This window comes from Rana temporaria, chromosome 3 (assembly GCF_905171775.1).
Source record: "Rana temporaria chromosome 3, aRanTem1.1, whole genome shotgun sequence".
NCBI lineage: Eukaryota > Metazoa > Chordata > Amphibia > Anura > Ranidae > Rana > Rana temporaria.
Window position 1 is genome coordinate 327,697,381 of NC_053491.1, and position 22,031 is coordinate 327,719,411.

The 22,031-nt window shown below is 44.5% G+C and overlaps 1 protein-coding gene across 2 annotated transcripts in view; it reads left to right on the forward strand.

Annotated features, from left to right (window-relative positions):
* The first annotated feature begins 18,318 nt into the window (after nt 1-18,318).
* Nucleotides 18,319-22,031, forward strand: part of CANX (calnexin) — an 89,952-nt gene continuing 86,239 nt past the window's right edge. For both annotated transcript variants that reach the window (XM_040344979.1, XM_040344980.1), the window contains exon 1: nt 18,319-18,418. The gene's annotated coding sequence lies outside the window, so the exon portion shown is untranslated. The remainder of the gene's footprint in view (nt 18,419-22,031) is intronic.

Below are 22,031 nucleotides of genomic sequence, written 5' to 3' on the forward strand. Positions count from 1 at the left end.
CTTTCTCTCCAGGAGTTCAATTTCATGGTAGAGCACAGACCCGGGAGACAGCATCAGAATGCTGATGCCCTCTCCCGAGTCCATTGTATGGTGTCTACTGTTGCCTCCAACACCTCCGCGTTGAGGCAGAGGGGGGGGATATGTACAGGACACCGGGGGTGGGTCCTGGACGGGTGCTATACGGCACCACTGTTTGGACTATGGTCCATTTAAATAGAGGTAGAAGGTTCAGGGGGTCACCCAAAAGTGGGTGAAAAGTTCCAGGCAGGCGCTTATTCAGAGAGGACTGGCTCGCAGTCTTCTCTATCTTAATAAAGTAGTTTGGGGCCTGGAATTTTGGAGGCTCCAAAGTGTTATTTGGGTGGGATGGAGCCTCCACTCCTAAACCCTGGAAGCCAGCGCACAAGGGGTTAAAATCTCACAGACAACCACCCATTAAAGCAGGAAGTGATGCTGGAGGGAGTGAGTGAGTTGGGAGAGTGCACCTGTGAGGACAAGATGGAAGTCTGCTAGCTGCTCAGAGAGGACCTTTGAGTAGTTTGGAAGTGAAGCTGTGTCTGCAGGGAAGGTCTGGAGGACTTCTTACTAAAAACGTATGTGCCTTTCTTTTGGTTGTTTTTCTGAAGAAAGACTTTTTTTCCTAATTTATGCTGGAAACAAGCAGGACTTTTGTTGTGACGTTTTGGATGCTGAAGAAAAGCTTTATTTTGTTTTGTTTGGTCACCAATAAAGACCCTTTGCTTTACTGACACGGTTTTACGCACTTGTCTCGCGGAGCTTAAAGACCCCCAAAGTTTACAATATATATATATATATATATATATATATATATATATATATATATATATATATATATATATATATATATAATATTTGGGGGTTCTAAGTAGTTTTCTAGCAAAAAATAAATATTTTAACTTGCAAACAACAAGTTTGAAAAATAGGCCCGGTCCTTAAGTGGTTAAAAACGTTTGTCTTTAGACAAGCTTTTACATAATTTCCTGTTTTTTTCCCCTCTTTTTTACCCTGTGTATTTCTTGTGTTTTTGTTTTTCTTGTCTTTGTAAAGTGCTTTGAGAAGCTACCTTATCCTAATCTGCCACTTCCTCGTCCGCGGTGGTCTTTCTTCTCCCCCTTGCGCTGCCTCCTGGGAAATGGGGAGCGGTGTCTTCTGGGACTCTGTGTGTGTCCCAGGAGACATCCGCCCATTCACATAGCGCCACGTGACTGGCGCATGCTTCGGCTGCCGACATTGCGGGCATCCTGGACAGGTAAGTGTCTTTATTAAAAGTCAGCAGCTACAATAAATGTAGAGAAAGGGCATTCTAAAAGAGCAACAGCATGAAACGAACCTGAATAGCCACTTTCTCTAACTGCTCTATTAAATAGAGTACGTTTATCTGTCAAAAGAAAAACCCTACTGAGTGGATCTACCTAATTATTGTATAAATGTAATCAACATTACATTTTTTTTTATAATAACAGCGTTTAAAGCTGAACTCAGGGGACAAATGAAAACTACCCTTGCAGTAGGGCATCCCCTGTGCTTCAAAGGTTAAAGTGATTGTAAACCCAGATAGTTTGCCGACATGTAAAAAAAAAATACACCTCACTACAATATTTTCTTTCATTTCTGGGTCACATCATATTTTTTTTTCCACCTAAGTAGTTGGAATGGGGGCTAAGCCAAAGATCTTGCATGCAGGACCAGCAATTCTGCATTTTAAGCAAGAGTATCAAGGTCCTACAACAAAAAGGGAGAACAGGGGAGCACTGGCTGTTTTTTTTAACGGAGCCTTCGGCAAAAACGCACAGCTAAGTGTACAGTCTGTGGCGGAACAAAGTAACTCCCAAACGCAAGTCCGAGAGTTATGTCTTCCTAGCCCAGCAAGCGCTGGCCATGGAGGGGAACATAAACATAATAGGACTAGAACTGGAAGGGATCACCCTCCTGTGTAGGTGTGCTATAATTTGTGCAAATATGCTGTGCTGTGCATACCAGTGTTAATTTCGCCAATTAAATCGCTTTCGTCAAAATGTTCGTCAGCTCCATTTTTGTAGTGACAAAAACTAAACGAAAATTCAGTTTTCGTTAGCACATTTTCGTCGACTGACGACAACTACATTATAGCGAAAATTCAGTTTTCGTTAGCGAACGAAAATGGGCCGAAAATGTGAGGCAGAGACATTTACCCTTGTGAACTAACTTCCGGGTTTCCAAGGAGCTCCGCCTGCTTCCGTTTACAGCAAGCAAGCAAATGACCGTCCAGAGCAGCACTGTGCACTACAGGCCTCCCGAGTCCTCACAACGAGAGTCCCACTCCAGAGTCCCGACGACGACCACTGTCCAGAGCAGAGAGCACCCACTGTCAGTGTGACTGTGTGCATTACAATTACAGGCCTGTGGCCTTCCGTCAGGCCACCGTCCATCCAGAGCAGTGAGCAATGTGTGCACATTACAGGTCTCCTCTGACAACCGGAATCCCGGGCACTGTGCATTACAGGCCATCCCTCAGACATGCCTGAAACCACCATCCAGAGCACTCTGCAGCAATACAGGCCTCCTCAGACCACCGTCCAGAGCACTCTGCAGCATTACAGGCCTCCTCAGACCACCGTCCAGAGCACTCTGCAGCATTACAGGCCTCCTCAGACCATTGTCCAAAGCACTCTGCAGCATTAAGGACTCCTCAGACCACCATTCAGAGCACTGTGCAGCATTGCAGGTAGGGTTGCCACCTGTCCAGGATTCTGCCGCACAGTCCAGGTTTTGAATTATGTGTCCGGGTTTCAGTCCACCTGAACCCCGGACACATTATTCAGACCAGTCTGTGGTTCCCCAAGTAACTGAGATAGCCATACACAAATCTGTTGCTGTCCAGAAGCTGCAGGCAGATGTTGGGTGGCAGGTTCGGCATCACTGGGAGGCTGGGCATTGATGCCAGCAAGAGCATTTTGACCACACCCACTGTTTGCCACTGCACGCTATGCGTGCCACATTACTATTTTCCCTGGGGCACTCAAAAGTGTACCAGGTCTTTTATAATCCTATAGTGCATACTATGGAAAAATAAATTTGCCCTGCGCAACTAACGTGTTCTTGTTTGGCTTGAAGAAAAGGTGGCAACCCTAATTGCAGGCCTCCTCAGACCACCACCCAGAGCACTCTGCAGCATTACAGTGCTCCTCAGACCACTGTCCAGAGTGGCTAAATCTGTATCTGTGAGTTTGTTCAAACCTTAACACCATACATAATAACATTATAGAATTTTTTACTCCAGGAGTATATAATAAGTTTGGAAATTCTAGAGAAATGCTTAAATAATACATTACAATTTAACTAAACCCATTCAATTTTAGTCGAATAAAATGATTTTAGCCGACTAAAATGTAGGACATGTTAGTCGACTAAAATGTAGGACATGTTGCGCCCGGAGCCACAGCACCCCCTGCCCCCACCCCACGCTACGCCACTGGGCTGCCGTGGTGTGGACGAACTCCATCAACATAGCAGTGAATGCGCCCTGATCATTGGTTGTTATATTGCCAGCCCATCTGCACCTTGGCAACTCATGATCCAGGGCAAACTGGGTCCCATGTTCACGATAACCCAGGGTTCTGTAGCACCCTGATTGAGAAACATGGATCTAGACTTCTACTTTTTTATGGGAAATGGTGGTAACTGTATTATTTAGCATATTTACAAAGAGAGAGATGTTACTAAATTTGCCTATTAGCATTACCCACTCTGACCTGGGTGAATCCAGATTCCCAATAAGTTGTTATGGTGATCCCACACTGCTTTTTACACCCCATGCACATTTGCCAAGTTTGCCCAAATCCCTATTTGTTTTCCTACTGTTGCAAAATTAACCAGTAAGCTTTTTAAGTTGACCAAGTTTCACAGTGAATGTATTCGGAATATACTATTATAACAATATCTGAAAATGTTTATCAGAATGTTGTTTTAATAAAAGAAAGGCACCCTTTTATTTAGCCATTTTTTCTTTCGTAAAAATAGTAGATTTAAAGGTTTAGTTCACCTTTACAGAAAAAAAATGTAAATGTGAACTAACTCTGGAATCCCTCCCCACTCCACCCCCCTAGTCCCTACTGTAATTTCCTCCAGAGATCCTGAGCTATCAGGGCACCCGCAGCCAGTCCAGCAGGTCGGGACTTAAGAAATCTTGAAGTGAACTTCTATTTCAACAACAGCCAGTGGTCCTGCAATATAAGTGAGGATGCTGAGGGCCCACCCATATCCCAGGAGTATTGGAAATTGGTTCAGAGTGTTGACTGCTGGGAAAGCAGGGGAGTATAAGGCTTCATTCAAACATGAAAATAATGGTTAACATGCTTCTGTGTTCAGATGCAGCAGCAATCTGTACTATTTGCACATACAAACTAGATGATTAGCTGTGGCCAGAAACACTATTCATGTCTCATGTCTGCATTCACGGCCTGTCAGAGTCCCTAATGGTGTTTAACCATAAGCAGTTACATGCAAACAGCACTGTTCTTTGATTTGTACAAGGTACATATCAGGTCACCCTGCTGCTGGCTGCGGCTGTTCACACATACCGTGTGCTACCAGACTGTTTCACTGACACCTGTGTGACAGATGACTTATGCCGCGTACACACGACTGTTTTTCCTGTCATGCAAAAAAAAACGTTTTTCTCGACGCGATTCCTCTCAAGCCTGCCTTGCATACACACGTTCATGAAAAAAAAAACACTCGAGAAAAGTGCAGTGACGTACAACACGTACGACGGCACTATAAAGGGGACGTTCCATTCATTTGGCGCCACCCTTTGGGCTGCTTTTGCTGATCCTCGTGTTAGTAAAAGTTTGGTGAGAGATGATTCGCGCTTTTCAGCCTCGTGCTTTTCAGTCCGTTACAGCGTGACACATGTGCTATCTCCATTACAAACGCTAGTTTTACCAGAACCAGTGCTCCCGTCTCATACTTGATTCTGAGCATCTGCGTTTTTTTTCCCCTCAGAAAAGCATACACGCAAGCGGTTTTCGCGATGAGAAAAAGAACGACGGGAAAAATAACGAGAAAAAATAGAGTAAGTTCTAATTTTTTTGCGGGCAGTTCTCGTCGAGAAAACTGCTATGAAGGATACACATGACCGGTTTTCACGACCAATCTAAAAAAATGGCAGTTTTCTGGTCATGAAAAACGGTTGTGTGTACGCGACATAAGGATATTTCACATGCGCTTTGATCAGGCATGTCTGTCAGTTTTTAGGGTGACCCGATTGGATACCCCATGCAAGTCTATGAGCAGGTAAATGTAGATGGACATTAACATCTGCCTACTTCCGAGTCTGTCCAGATCCAGATTTTTTTTTTTAAATGCGTTCCTTTTCATTGTTTCAGACCTAAACATGACAGAATGGAGGTAGCCTTATGTAACTGGATAAAAGTCCTTTTACATCTGGCTGCCCATAGGCCTGTTTTTGCTGCTGTCTCTAACCTGCAGCTGCTACGTACATGCAGGTTTTTTTACATCGATTAATACGCAGTGACTGCATGGACAAGGACACTATGCATTCATGGCCACTCACCCGCATGCTTTCACAATAAAGCCAGTGGCTGTGTGTAAGGGAGTAGGGGTAACGGTTCACACATTCTTCATGTTCTCCTCCTTACTGGGTGCCAAGTGTGGAACACATAGGAGGTTCTTCTGGGCTACGCTAGGCACTTTGTACAGGGTCACTACCATACACATGGGGTATCTTTACTTGAGCCACGCTCATGACTCAGTAGATTAATGGTCCCCAACCTTTTTGGCACCAGGGTTTCATGGCAGCCAATTTTCCCAGGGATCGGAGTGGGGGGGGGGGGGGGGGTGGAGCAGTGGAGTTGTTGGACAGGCCGGGGGATGGGATATTCACGGATTCTGTGCTTAGCCCTGCTTCACACCACAACTCCCCTTTACAGCACATTCCCTGCTTTATATCAGTGTCCTTAGTTCCCCTTCACATCACAGCCTACTTTACATTACAATGCCCCTTTACAGTGCAGTCCTATTAACATTATTGTGATGGTGACTGCTCTGTTAAGGGGACACTGTAATGTGATGTAAAGGGGAACTCTGGACACTGATGTAAACAGGGGGAATGTGATATAATAGGGTTTGCATTGTAATGATTACAGTGCTACTTTACAGTGCAGTCCCCTTTATATTACAGTGCCCCTAGCAATCACAGTCTCCTAAATTAAAACCCTCTGCATTCTACCCCCCCCCCTTACCTCTCTAACATCACACTTAACTATTCCTATCTCTGCCTCTCCTGAACAGGACTCCTACCTCTCTCGGCAACTAACGCTGCCCACCCAGCCGACACGTCATCCTATCGGCAGGGCGAGGGGTGGAAGGATCTCTCAATTTAGATCTGCAGTCCTATGCATTAAGGTGAAAAAAACACCTGGCTATCACGGGCCCCCCAGTTTTACTTACCTAAAGCCAGTTCACCTGCTCTGCGCGTCCCCCGGCGTCCTCTTCTCTATGGAGACTCGGCATTGATTGGATAGATTGATAGCAGCGCAGCCATTGGCTCCCGCTGCTGTTAATCAAATCCAATGACGCGGCCGCCATGGGGCGGGGGCGAGTCATACACTCGCCGTCTATGAATGCTAACTGTATGACACATGTGCACTCCCGCAAAGGTAACCCCCTTGGGAGAGAGATTCTCAGAGGGGGATAGCTACTTCGGGGAGGAGCCGCGAGAGCCGCCATGGGACCCCAGAAGAGAACGATCGGGGCCACTCTGTGCAAAACAAACTGCACAGTGGAGGTAAGTATGTTTGTTATTTTAAAAAAAAATGAACCTTTACAACCCCTTTTAACTATTCCTTTTCCGAAGCTGTGCAAAGGCTGAGAACCTCTGTGGTGCCGATCTGCTTCCATTGCTATGGGAGATGGACCTGATCACGGAGAGAGCCGACAACAACTCTTCCAGCAGAAGGTTATCCCACCTGTCACGTGTACACACTTACGACAGACTGCTAAAAAAACTTTATTACCCTTGGTAACCACTTGCGTTTTCTCACTGCATTAAATCTTGGACTGATGGCTTCATACCCCAATGTGTTTAAAAGACTTGAGCTGTAGACTGTGTGTGCCAGTTACTTTACAATAAACGCCTTTAGTAACTTCAGACCAGCCAAAGGCAAAATTTCAAAAGCTTTACTTAAATAACAATAGCACAAAAGCAACAGTCTATGCCAAAACAAATCTTTTTGCTAATGTTGATAGATATATTTCTCCAGCCTTATGGTTTCACCCATTTGGGCAATCCATTCCTTTAACGTTGGGGGCCCCACCACTTTCCAGTGTCTAAGGATCAGCTTACGGGCCTGAAACAGAGCCCTTTTTATGGCCTGTTTAAAATTGTCTTCCATGGGTATGTCATCTAATATCCCAAGTATCCATGGTTTCGGGGTCTGTGGGTATGGAGGTCTGATATACTCTGTTAACGGTGGCTAAAACCCCTATCCAGAATAAATTAAGTTTGGGGCACCTCCATAGCAAATGTATTAGGTCCCCATCATCTCTCGTACACCTGGGGCAGTTAGAATCCGGTCTCACTCCCATCCTAAAACAGTCTGTCAGGCGTATAATGTACTCTAAGAACAGCCACATTTAAGGAACAAAGTTGTACTGCCTGGAGTGCTTCCTCCCATTGTTCATCCTCGAACGTTCCCACGTCTTTCTCCCATTTACTCGACGCTGCAAGGGGAAATCCCCCCAGGTAAATATTAAGAATCAAGGAATAGGTTCTAGAAATGAAGCCCTTTAACTGGCATAATTCAGTCAAATATCGGAATATCGGTGTCAGTGAGAGAGTCCACAGGGTCCCCCCAGCCTGCGCTCTCACCGCATGTTGCAACTGCCTATAATAGAAGAGCATTGATTGCGGGAGGTGAAATTGCTCCCTCAGCTGGAAGGGAATCAGTGAACCCGCTGTAAATATTTGTCTCATGTGTGTAACTCCGTACCTCCTCCACCGCGCGCCACAATCCAGTGATAGCAACTCCTCATAGTACCTATTGGCCCATATCGGACTATACCTTGTGAATCCCTCTACATCCTGTAGTTGTCTAAGTTTATTCCATATTTTTTGCATCAAGACGTATATGTCAGAAACAATTAATCAGACCGAGACAGAAGTACAATTAAATCACACTTGTTTAATAATAATAATAATAATAAAAAGGTAAATGGAGTAAGCGTAGTCAAACAAGCCAAAGTTCAGTATCGGTGTCTGTGAGAGAGTCCACGGGGTCCTCCCAGCCTGCGCTCTCACCGCATGTTGCAACTGCCTATAATAAAAGAGCATTAATTGCGGGAGGTGAAATTGCTCCCTCAGCTGCAAGGGAATCAGTGAACCCGCTGTAAATATTTGTCTCATGTGTGTTAGGCTGCATTCACACCTGAGCGTTTTGTCGCCTGTACAGAAGTACAATTAAATCACACTTGTTTAATAATAATAATAATAAAAAGGTAAATGGAGTAAGCGTAGTCAAACAAGCCAGAGTTCAGTAACCAGACCAGTTAGTCGGCCAAGAGAGCCAGAGACAAACGTAATAGTCTAACAAGCAGGATCAGGAGCCAGAAGGAACACCAGCTGAGCAAGTCCACAACAGAAACACAGGAGAAAGTCTCTGCGATGTTGACAAAGGCGAAGGCAGAGATGAAGTGAGCTGGAAGGCTTTGAGTAGGCAGGACTGACGAGCAGATCATCAACAGGTGAGTCACTGTGGAGAGAAAGGAGCTGGCAATTGGCTGACAGCTGAGCGGCCAGCTCAGAGAAGGAAGGGCTGAGCCTAGCCCTGACAGTATGTGGGAAATCATTTATTGGACTTTGCATATGCCAGGGCCTCCATACCAGTGGGCACGTTGTCGAGGCCCGTGACATGGCAAATTAGGGGCTTAATGGGGTTAGGTTGTACGTTTCCTTCCCCCATAGCCCAGGCTATATGTTGTGCCCGAGCCACCAAATAATAGACCCATGGGTTAGGGAGGGCAAGGCCAACCGCTTCCTTGGGTTTTTGTAATTGTTCCAACTTCACCCTAGGGAGTTTATCAAGCCATATGAAGGCCCTAAAAAGGAATTAATAATTCAGATTTTTTTTAGAGGGATCACCATGGGTGTGTTGTGCAGGAGATATAAATGCTGGGGCATAAAATTCATCTTTATTAGATTAATCCTTCCCACCAGGGATATCTTACGGCGGGACCATATTTTGGCTCTATCTCGGATTCTATCTAACAGTGGGGTCAGGTTAAGAGAGATAAAATCGCGCGGTTCTGAAGTGATCTGAAATCCTAAATATTTGAAACCGGCAGACACCGGTACCTTGTGTATTGTCCGCACCCCGCTGTCCAGTTTAGCATCCAGCAGCAGGAGTAAAGACTTGGTCCAATTGATGACAAGTCCTGAATAGGTCCCAAATCTGCCAAGCACCGCCATAGCCTCCCCCGGGGAGTCATCTGTGTCCCCCAGAAGTAGCATGGTGTCGTCAGCATATAACATTAGTTTCTCCTGAATCTCTCCATATTCCTTGCACTCCCCGGTTTGCTCTAATCAAGGCTGCCATGGGCTCAATGGTGATGGCAAAGAGGAGTGGGGACAGTGGGCACCCCTGATGAGTGCCCCTATGTGGGGTAAATGGTTCAGAAAAGTGTCCCGCCTCTCTAATGACTGCCCTAGGTGAGCAGTACAGCAGCTCACAGGACAGGAACCCCTCGTCAAAGCCAAATTTGCCCATGACAGCCCAGAGGTACTCCCATTCAATGCTGTCAAATGCCTTATGAGCATCTAGTGACAGTAAGGCCCTATCCCCCATGTTTTCTGACTGCGTCTGGAGATTCAGGAAAAGTCTATGGAGGTTAATGGCTGTGGACTTCTGGGGCATAAATCCTGACTGGTCCGAGTGAATAATGGAGGAGATGGCCCTGTTAAGTCGCAGGTTCAAGACCTTTGCCAGAATTTTGATATCGCTCAATTTGATTTTGCTTTGATATTGGTCTGTATGAGCCTGGATCCAATGGGTCTTCACCCGGTTTTAATAGACGTACAATACTAGCTCTAGTCATGGAGTCAGGCAGACTCTGGCAATCTTTAGCATAATTAAGGACCTTTAACCGGCGCGGCAAGATAATTCCCCCATATTGTTTAAAAACGTCCATAGAAAGACCATCATCCCCGGGAGCCTTAGAATTCGCCCAAAACTAATCTACAATGCATTTTTGTATTACTGTCTTTCCTTTCTTAGGGCATCCTAAGTGCAACAATCATTGACACTCCTCTGAAAAGTTTACACGCTCGGATTGCTTCTCAGAGGTGTTTGACAGGTGGTCAGGAGGTCATGTCACTTCCTCGCTGTCTGATTTAAACCTTTAATTTCTGTACTACTGCACCACAATCACATGCATTGCATAGCAATTAAAGTTTAAAAAAACAGGCAGTGAGGAGGCAACATATTGGGGGTTATTTACGAAATGCAAATCCACTTTGCACTACAAGTGCAAACTTGGAAGTGCAGTTGCTTTAGATCCGAGGGAGACATGCAATGAAAATAAAAAACATAGTTTTAGCTTGCACATGATTAGATGATAAAATCAGCAGAGCTTCCCCTCATTTCATATCTACCCCTCAGATTTACAGTGACTGCAATTTCAAGTGCACTTTGCACTTGTAGTGCAAAGTGGATTTGCCTTTAGTAAATAACCCCCATTGTCTCATCACCATCTGTCAAACACAGTCAGATCGCTTTTCAGAGGAGCAGCAGGGCCTGATGCACTTGTGAATGAGATCATTTGGCAGAGACATTCTTAAGGCTTGTTCACACGTAAGGGTGGGGGGTGGAAAAACCCTGGTTTTCGCACTCCCAATCCCTACCCCCTTTAGCTGCAGACGCAGCAGCCAAAGGTGTCATTCCGCAGCAGGAATGATAACCCTTGTGACTTTCGCATATCGCTACTGCCCGTCAAGCGCGACCCATTCCAGTAAATGTTGCCCCTCTGCAAGCTGTGGGTCCAAGGGGTTAAAGCAGCTCGTGGGGAGGTGATACAATGCCTCCTCACAGTCTGCTTTAACCACTTGAATGGGTCATGCTGGGTGGGTGCTACACCCAAGAAGCATGACAGGGTGTATCACTCATGCTGCGGTGGCAACATGCGTACACCCCTGGCTACTGCAGCTAAAGGGAGTGTGGTTGGGGGGAGTGGTGGTAAAAACACAGCTCAACTATGGGGTTTTACTGCCCCCCCAAACTGCAAATAAGCCCTTACTGTCCTGAGCCCCCAAGAAGGTTGCTTTCACAATGATGCACCTACGAACTTCCTGCGGGTTAGCTGCGTTTTGCCTTAGACTTCTATGATATCCTGGGAGTTTGGTGAGCTTTCTAAAAACACACCAAACCCGCAGGATATCATAGAAGTCTATGGCTATGGCACCCGCAGCGCATCAGTGTGAAAGCTGGTTATTAGCCCTGTTATAGGTGCTATTTTGCCCATATAGCTGCTATTGTGCCCATATAGCTGTATAACAGCATCTATATGGGCACAACAGCATAAAGAAGTTATTCTGGCCATATACAGTAGATGCTGTTGTATCCATATAGCTGCTATTATGCATCTATATGGGCACAATAGCAGCTATATGGACAAAATAGCATACAAATGCTATTGTATCCATAAGTACTTTTGTCCGTAACTACTTGTGTCCATACAACTTAATTGTGACAATGTCTCCTTTTACATCGTTTTGATAAGTCTAAAGGAGATTGTACAGAGATTGCACAATTAGATTGAATAGTGTATGGCCAGCTTTAGATCTACTAAGAACTATGTTGTTCAGGGGCCTGTCTGATTGGATATAAAATAATTGTTTAAACAAAGTATACACATGTCACATGCAATTTATTGGAATGTGTTGTAGAGTGCAAATTATTGCTGTAATATCTTGGAATTACCGTTTCATGTTTTAAATAAAATATAAAAAAAAAAAATAAGTATACATGTTCAGTTTTTTTTGTTCAATCAGCGGGTTGAGCAAAAAAAAAAAACTGACAGATCCCTGCATCAACAATCAACACAAAGGATGTGATGCAAGAATCCCTCCCATAGTGGACATGTTGTCCCCTATGTGATGGGAAAAAATGTAGTGAAAAAAAGTGTAAAAAACGAAACCTCGGTTTGACTGGCCCCCTTTTCTTGTTATAACCTCTGACCTAACCTTCCTTGTCCCATTTCCCTCCACCCCCCCTTTTTCCCCTCTGTATTGTCTTCTCCCTTTTCATGATCTCTTTGCTTGGTTCTGTATTTATCGTGTAATAAAACTAATCCTCACAGGGTACAGAGACTCTTTAGTGTCGGGGAATTCAGGAACAATCTTTTCATGATTTGTTTATTGCTCATGACCTTGTTTTCCGAGTGCCGTAATTTTCTAATGTGGTGATATATTTGGACGTTTGTCATTGGTGTCTGTATTTTCTTTGAGTTCTCTTAAAAGAGAGAGTATTGGGAAAAAAAATTACACCTAAGCATTAAAAATCCCCCCCCCCAAAAAAAGTTTGAGCCTCCGCCCACGTACAAATACAAATACATGTGTTGGGAGTGTCTACAAATAAAAATGTTGATTGCACTACAAATAATACAAATCACAATGCATTTTGGAGTGGAAGCAATAATTTTAGGCCCATTATTCATAATTAAAGCAGAGCTCCACCCTAAAGTGGAACTTCCGCTCATCGGATTCTTCCCCCCCTCCGGTGCCACAATTGGCACCTTTCAGGGGGAGGGGGTACAGGATATCTGTCTTTGACAGGTATCCTTTACCACTTCCGGGAGTCCAGCCGCGGCGTCACCGCGGGGCTCCCTCCTCCTACTCCCCTGGCTGCCGGGCTAATAGGAGAGAAGAGCAGGGCCTCGCGCATACGCAATGGCGGTCGGCAGTGTAGCCTTTCGGCTTCACGCCGGGAACCCTACTGCCGACATCGCTGGACTCCAAGACAGGTAAGTGTCCATTTATTAAAAGCCAGTAGATATTGGCTTTTAATTTTTTTTTTCCGGACCTCCTCTTTAACTCTAAACATATCAATGGTTTTAACTACTTCAATACCGGGCACTTTTACCCCCTTCCTACCCATGACAAATTTTCATCTTTCAGCGCTCTTGCAAATTGGATAACAATTGCGCAGTCATAAAACACTACCCATTTGCCATTTTCATAATTTTTTTGAGACAGAGCTTTCTTTTGGTGGTATTTAATCACCACTGGGGTTTTTATTTTTTGCAAAACAAACAAAAAAGAAAATAAAAAAGAAATAGAAAGAAAAGGAAAACGTTTTTCTAATGCCCCGTACACACCATCACTTTATGTGATGAAAAAAAATGACGTTTTTAAAAACGTCACTTTAATTGACCGTGTGTGGGGGAAAACGTCGTTTTATGTCTTCTAAAAAACGACCCAAAAAAATTGAAGCATGCTTCAATTTTATGTGTCGTTTTTCAAAACGTCGTTTTTTACTTCACAGAAATTGACCGTGTGTAGCAAAAAACGTTGTTTAAAAAGACTTTTTTACACCCGCGCATGCCCAGAAGCTACTTATGAAGCGAGCTTCAATGGAAAAACGTGGTGGAACGTAACCTCGCTTTGCTAGAACATTGTGAGAAAAACGATGGTGTGTAGGCAACTTCGTCTTTGAAAATTTAAGTTTCAAAAACGTCATTTTTTACTTCACAGAAAATGTCGTTTTTTTTCATCACATAAAGTGATGGTGTGTACGGGGCATAACTTTGTTATAAAATTTTGCAAATAAATAATTTTTTGCTTCTTCACTGATGTCCACTGATGAGGGCTGCACCAATGGGCACTAATGATCAGTGTAAACCAGTGATTCTCAAACTGTGTGCTGTGGCACACTAGCAAGCCACAGGACATTTGCAGGTGTGCCGTGGGAGTTTTGAAAAATATTTAAAATTGCTAGCGTTTTGAAACCTTGAACATATCAAAAAATATAATGGTATATCAATGTCGCAAAAGTTAAAGTAACATATAAAAAGCAATCTCTGTCAGTCTGTCATTCATTGGTTCCTTTCCTAACGCGAGACTTGTGCGAGATCTAAGGAGAACATGATCGCTTTAATTATATTATAATAATGGAGACTGTTCCATTCCAACTTTGATACTTATAAATAAAGTTTGTTCATTGCTTATTGATGAAGAAATACCTAATCAAGTCTGGAACTCTGAAAGAGAAACTGGTAAATGAAAAGCAAGGAAGCAAGCGAAAGTACAAAGGATTACAATCTCTTCAATCTGATTTGCTCTCGAAAGCAGGCACATCCTTCTTATTAAATTTAAAATTAAATATATATTATGTAAAAATAAATAAGTTCTTCACCACAAAAATTGTTAAATCTTTTCAGGTGTGCCGTGAAATTTTTTAGATCTTTTTGGTGTGCTGCAAAAAAGTTTGAGAAACAATGGTGTAAACAATATACTGACAGTATTGCCGGTTATCGGCTCTCATACGGATAAAGCGTGTGAGGAAAGGACTGATGATAACCCGCAAGTCTGTTTACATGTGATCAGCTGTGATTGGACACAGCTAATCACATGGTAAAGGGCCACTGTGTTTTGCCCTTTATTGCCATCTGTAATCAGTTGTGTTGAAAGGACACAGCAGTCATAAGGTGCACCCCAGGGGGTGGGGTTGTAGGAGGACAATCATGGACGCCCTCCCAGAACTGGACAACTACCCTGTAGCCGTCTTTCAGTTATAGCGTGGCCGGCCAGTGGTTAAAGTTTTGCCTATGAAAAATACAGGGTACTGAAGTTTGTTGCCATATAACAGGCACATGAAATTTAAAGGCTTGACATGTTTTGTATCCCTTTACTCGGTACAACCTCATCTTTGATTTTTTGCCCAAAAATTGGGTAAGTTATTGTGTTTTATGTGCCCTAAAATTACCTTTTGTGTATTTTTTTTTACTGAAAAATTGTGTTTCATTAATCGTTGCACTATTGTGTGACATAAAAATCTGGAACTATCACCATTTTATTCTCTAGTCACTTCAGCCCCAGAAAGTTTTACCCCTTCATGACCAGGCCGTTTTTTGCGATACAGCAATGCGTTACTTTAACTGACAATTGCGAAGTTGTGCAAAGCTGTACCCACAAATAGAGCTTACTTTTGGTGGTATGGTATTGGATCACCTATGCAGTTTTTTTTTTTGCGCTATAAACAAAAAACCCAATTAAACAATTAAAAAAATCTAATTTCTTCATCGATTTAGGCCAATATGTATTCTGCTACATATTTTTGGTAAAGAAATCCCAATAAGCGTATATTGATGGGTTTGCGCAGAAATTAAAGCGTCTACAAACTATGGGATGTTTTTATTGAATTTTTATTGTTGTTTTTTACTAGTAATGGCAGCAAACGGTGACTTATAGCGGAACTGCGACATTACGGTGAACAAATTTGACACTAAGCGACACTTTTTTGGGGACCAGTGACACCAATACAGTAATCAGTACTAAAAATTATGCACAATCATTGTACTAATGCGTTATAACTGTGTGGGGGGTGCTTGTACTGTAAGAAGACAGAGATCAGTGTTCCTGCTTAGCAGAAACACAAGATCTCTCTCTTCACCTGTCACAGAACGGCAATCTGCCTTGGAAAAGATCGATGGGTCCCAGCAGACATCAGGCCTCCCGGACATGTTGATTGGCTCCCGCTGTGTCCAATTACAGCAGGAGCGGGGCTCTGGCGGTGCGTGTGTGCACCCCAAATGCGGAAGAAAAAAATCACGTAAAAGGAATGTGATTTTGCGTTAAAGGGTCGCCCTTCCACAGTATATGTGCATGGGGTGGTCCTTAAAGCGAAGGTCCAGCGATGTCGGCACTGCAGCTGATGTTTCCATCTGCTGTCGGATGCTGCCGCCGCCATTGCCAGTAAGGCTTCACGCCAAGTCCCTACTGCGCATGCGTGAGGCACCGCTGCACTCTCCTACTGGCCTGGCAGCAGGGGAAGGAGGAGGGAGCCGCTGGTGTAAGTTGCCATGGCCTGGACTCCCGGAGGTGGGGACAGGATACCTGTCAGGGGGGAGGAGACAAATGAGCGAAAGTTCCACTTTTGGGTGGAACTCTGCTTTAAGCCGCTAGGGCAGCGTTCCCCAACTACTCCTGCACCGGCCTCACGGAAGATGCCCTGGGGAGGCCGGGGTGTTTCGGGAGTTTGCAGCCTGTCACCTCAACTGCCACTAACATCTTTATTTGTATTTATTTTTTATGAGAAATTATTGAAACCAAATATATACTTTATAAATCTTAATTTCAATTTTTTTGGCTGATCACATGAGCCTTATTTAATATTATTAATAATATTGAATGTAATCAGCCAAACAGATAGAAATATAGATTAACCACTTCCTGCCCGGCCTATAGCAGCTTGATGGCCGGGAAGTGGTTCTGTTATCCTGACTGGGCATCATATGACGCCCAGCAGGATAACAAGCCAGCGTGCTCCCGCGGGGGCACGCAGAGCGGCATTCGTGAGTGCAGCATGTCACTCTGACACGCTGCATCTCAGATCGTGGTAAGAAGCCTCTGACAGGGGCTTCTTACCACATGATCAGCTGTGACCAATCACAGCTAATCATCGGATGAACCAGGAAGTGCCAGTAAACGGCATCCCTCAATTTGCGCTGACAGGAAGAGCCGATCGACGTCTCTCTCTGTCAGAGGGGGGTCTGTGCTGATAATCAGCACATTGATTATCAGCACGACCCCATCAGATGTGCCACCACAGTTACCCAAAAGGTACCCATCATTGGCAGTCATTGCCCCCTCATGATCGCCTGTCAGTGCCCAATAAAGTGCCAATCAGTGCCCACCACAGTGCCAGTCAGTGCCCATCACATTGCCAGTGTCCTACAGTCACACCTGTCAGAACCTCATCATCAGTGCTGCCCATCAGTGCCACCTGCCAGTGCCAATAAGTACCGCCCATCAGAGCCGCTTGTCAGAGCCACCTATTGGTGGCCATCAGTGCTGCATATCAGTGCCTGTCAGTGAAGGAAAAAACAACATTTTATAACCGAAACGAATAAAAACTTTTTTGTTTTAAAAAATTTCGGTCTTTTTTAGTTTGTTTAGAAAGAAAGAAATACCCCAGTGGTCATCCAATACCACCAAAAGAAAGCTCTACTTGTGGGAAGAAAATTATAAATAAATTTAGTTTGGGTACAGTGTTGTATGACCGCGCAATTGTCATTCAAAATGCGACAGCGCTGAAAGCTGAAGAGTGCCTGGTGCGAAAGTGCCTGGTATTGAAGAGATTAAAAATATATTTTTTTCAAAAATAAAAATTTTCATATTCTTTTTTTCTATAATAATAATAGATTGAGATCACGTGGTCAACCAAACAGATACATATAAAGATATATATATATATATATATATATATATATATATATATATATATAAAATGTTTTTTTTTTTTTATGTGGGGAGGCGGTTAAATAATCTTCAGACTTAAAATTTTATTTTTTAAATGTCTGTGCCAAAAAAAATCAAAAATGGATCTGGCAATGAAAGAGTTATATAGCCCCATCTCTACTTTCACCAATGACCCACATTGATGTGTATGGAGCTGCAATAAATAATCGTTTTACTGCCTAAAGCAAGCGATCAGCTTCTAAAGGTCATTTGTATTTTGCAGGATTCTAATGAATGGGAACAATGCCATGTTTCTAGTTGTCATTGGACACATTGCATCACAAGTGACTGTCATGCCAGACTTCCTGTGGGGGGTTGGGTGCATGCTTATGTATGTGTATGTATATATATATATATTATAACTGACACCCCAATGATATGGAGCAGTAATAAGAATCTCTGCTAACTCTATGCCCTGCCTTGCTGTATCCTGGGACAGCTCCTTCCCAGCCGCACATACACAATCCTATCAGAACACGAATGAATGGAGCTCTAGAAAGAAGAACCGTTTACTAGCTCATTTCCTCTTCCCGCATCACTGTTCTTCCTTCTCCGTCTCCCGCAGCCAATCACCTGTCAAAGCTCAGCGCTTTCGCCAACGAATCGCTGCTATCCACGAAGAGAAGGTCCTGGAAGGTCTCCGCCCAACGCAGGAGTGACAGCAGCTCCAACCATTCACAGGCCACCGATTGGCATTAGTCCCGCCGAGGCTGCCCGCGGCAGCCAATCGGGATTGACGTGGGGGACGTGCCCGCTCAGGGTGGAGTTGCTGGAACCGCTTCCTCCCTTTTAGTAAGTAACTCCTCCCCTTCTGCTTCACTCCCGGTAGGACACGTGACGGCTTGGTGCAGCGGCGGTAACTGGCGGAAGAAGACCGTCTCCCGGAGGGTGAGAGGGGCATTGTGGGCTGTTGGGGAATGTTGGGGGGCTGTAGAGTAAGGGCCGGGCGGCCTGACTTAGACATATACCGGGACAGTGTTGTCTTTGCTGTAGGCCTCACCCATGTTATTGTGTCAGTGCATTGTAGGGATGGACACTACATTTTTCAATCATAAATAGACAAGCAGTCATATTCTGCTGTGCTGTCATGTCTGCTATAAGTTGTGTTGGGTGCTAAGGATTAATACACGTTCAAATGATCACATCCTACAGGGCTTCATATACCAGGCTGATTTTTATATCCAATTTAATAATCAATGCTGGGAGAAGGTCAACCAGTGCCCAGGGAGAACATGCCAAGCTGCCCCCCACATGCCCCACACACACGATCGTTATACCTACATACAGAGTGCAGAGGGCAGGGTTGAATAATTGACAAATTCCAAGGATCTGGAGCAAAGATAATGTACAATGTGCAGTAGTCAGGAGAAGAAAACATGCAGAGGTAAGGTGTATGCACAGTAATGTACAATGTCAAGAGTGGTACACTACAGAGACCAGATACACCCTAGATACCCATACCAGTGCCCACTATAAATGATATCAAATTTAGTGTATGTGTCATTAACCGCTTGCCGACCAGCTGCTGTCATTATACTTTGGCAGGTTGGCTTTCCTGCGCAAACCGCCTTAGGCGTACGTCGGTCTTTGCACAGGGGATAGCGGGCATGAGCGTGCCTTTGGGTCCGGTGTACTCGCTGTCCGCCAGCGACCTGCGATCTCTGTGTACAGAGGCAGAATGGGGAACTACCCATTTAAACAAGGCGATTCCCCGTTCTGCCAGATGACATGTCGGAGATCTTCTGTTCCCAGTGAGTCCACCCCCCCCCCCCCCCACAGTTAGAACACACCCAGGGAACTCACTTAAAGGGGGTTATAAAAGTTTTCACCTTTAATGCATTAATATGAAAAACCATCTGAGGAATAGCCCCCCTCAGCCCCTTTTTACTTGCGTGACCCTTTGAAAGTCCTGCGCCGTGAACACGCAGGCTTCTCGGTCGGCTTCAGGGGTCATTCATTGTTTGAAAGCAGCGCAGCCATTGGCTCACGTTGCTGTCAATCATATCCAATGACAGGGGGGCCCGAGTGATACAGTGAGCAGCTATGGCCGCATCACAGGAGCGCGCCCGCAACAACTCATCACCATGCAAGCTCGCTCGCATGAAGATGAGTTCTTGCAAGGGGGAGCCGAGACAGCCGCCGAGGTACCCCAGAAGACGTGGATCGGGGACACTCTGTGCAAAACGAACTGCACAGTGGAGGTAAGTATAACATGTTTGTTATTTTAAAAAAATTTACTTCGCATTCCCTTTATCCCCTTCACTGCCAGTGCATTTTTATAGCACTGATCCGTGTAATGTCACTGGTCCCCAAAAAGTGTCATTTGGGGTCGGATTTGTCTGCCGCAATGTGGCAGTCTCACAAAAAATCGCAGATCGCTGCCATTACCAGTAAAAACAATAAAAACAAAATAAAAGTCCCTAAATCTATCCCATAGTTTGTAGATGCGATAACATTTGCACAAACCAATCAATATTGTAATATTTTTTTTAATATGTAGAAGAATATATATCGGCCTAAACTGATGAAAAAATTAGACCTTTAGAATTTTGTTTGGGTACAGCCTCGCACAACCGTGCAATTGTCAGTTAAAGCAACGCAGTGCCGTATCGCAAAAAACTGGCCTGGTCATTAAGGGGGGAAATCCTTTGGGGGCTGAAGTGGTTAACTCATGTCAAGTATGACCAAGTGAATTATGTAGATCACATGAATACGGAACCAAAATACCAGTTCTGCAAACAACATGCTGTACGCAGAATAAAAAAACATATATAATGCGAACAACGCGTAAAATATTCAATTAAATATCGCGTGTACCGTATTTGGTGGCGTATAAGACGACCCCCTAATTTCCCAGCTAAAATGCTGGTTTTGGGATATACTCACTGTATAAGACAACCCCTCACTGTGCCAGTATGCCTGCCTCACTGTGCCAGTATGCCTGCCTCGACGATCTTCCTACCTTCTCCTGTTTGCAAAGTTTCTCAGGCTGCGGGCGTCCATTATTCAAAAGCCGCGCCTCCTCCACAGACTGTTCCGTGATAGGCGGAACACTAATTTTCCCAGCAGAGCCTCTGTTCAGTGTTCCGTCTATCACGGATATCCTCTCGGCCGAGGATGAGAAGGCATCCGTGATAGGCGGAACACTGAACAGAGGCTCTGCCTATCACGGAACAGTCTGAGGAGGAGGAGGAGGCGTGGCTTTTGAATAATGGATGGCCGCCGTCTGACAGACAGGTACCCGGCGTATAAGACCACCCCCGACTTTTGGGGCATGATTTTAGATGCAAAAAGTTGTCTTATACGCCGGAAAATACGGTATATTGGACCAAACTCCCAGTGCTTCAAAACGGTCCATTAAAAACAAACCGTCCGTTAGAGAGAAACTGCTTTTGTGCACATTGCTGGATGAAGATGGGGCTCAAGCAAGTGGCTGACGGATTCCTTCATCCACACAAAATGGGTGAATGTGGGAACCCCCCCTCAGAGGGACATTGTATTCTGACAGCGGGGGCTGTTGCTGATCAGCACTGCTGCTGTATGGCTGCAAGCAGCTAATTAAAAAAAGGATTTCCAGCAGAAGATGATATAACAATCGGTTTCTGCCTAACGGAGGGCTACACACAGATACAAATTCAGCCTCTGGTGAACCAGATGAATTTTGATCCTTGTGTACCCAGCTTTATGTTATCCTTTGCTTCAGCAGGCTCCCCGCACTTCTGCTACTGGTTATCTGCAGCTACTGTGTAAGTTGGTAGTGACAGTGGTCACTGCGGCCTCCACTCTGGACCATACGGGGTTAATCTTCCTGTATATGTGATGTCTAGGGAGGAGGAGAGCACTGGAGCTGGCTGAAGTAAAAAGTTACTATATTGGCGTATAACACTCACTTTTTTACCCTGAAAATAGAGGGTAAACTGTGCCTGCGTGTTATACGCAGGGGGCTGTGGAAAGTTTTTTTCCTTAAAGGGTGCGTGTTATACGCAGATAAATACGGTATATCTTCCCACTCTTCCACACTGCAAGAGTGGACTTCTTTACTTTTTTGGAGTTGGGCTGAGAGAAGAAAGAAATCACATCATTTGCTGTGTAATGTATTTTTTGGAAAATCTTTTTAATTTTATTTGTAAAAACACATAGACAATACAAACGTACAATAGAACAGCCAACATCTGGCTTACAACACGGCCAGGACCCGCGTAGGGGTCGCAAGGTAGCAGTACAGAACCAAGACATGTTAGAGAATTAGCGACTACCATAATAAACCATCATCTATGAGGTGGTCTGGCTCAAGCTCCAGGGGTAGGATGATAGTGAAACATGTTCACCTAAGTTGTTGTGCTAACAGGGGACGGTTCAGCAAGACTTCAAGCAACGCTATCAGAAATCAAAGAAGCCTCCTAATCTGCTGCTGCGGTGGAAGGTTCTGCCAACCATTTAGACCAGACTCTGTCATATTTTTTCGGACAGCCTCTGTGTACATAGGTATCTTTGCATAAGG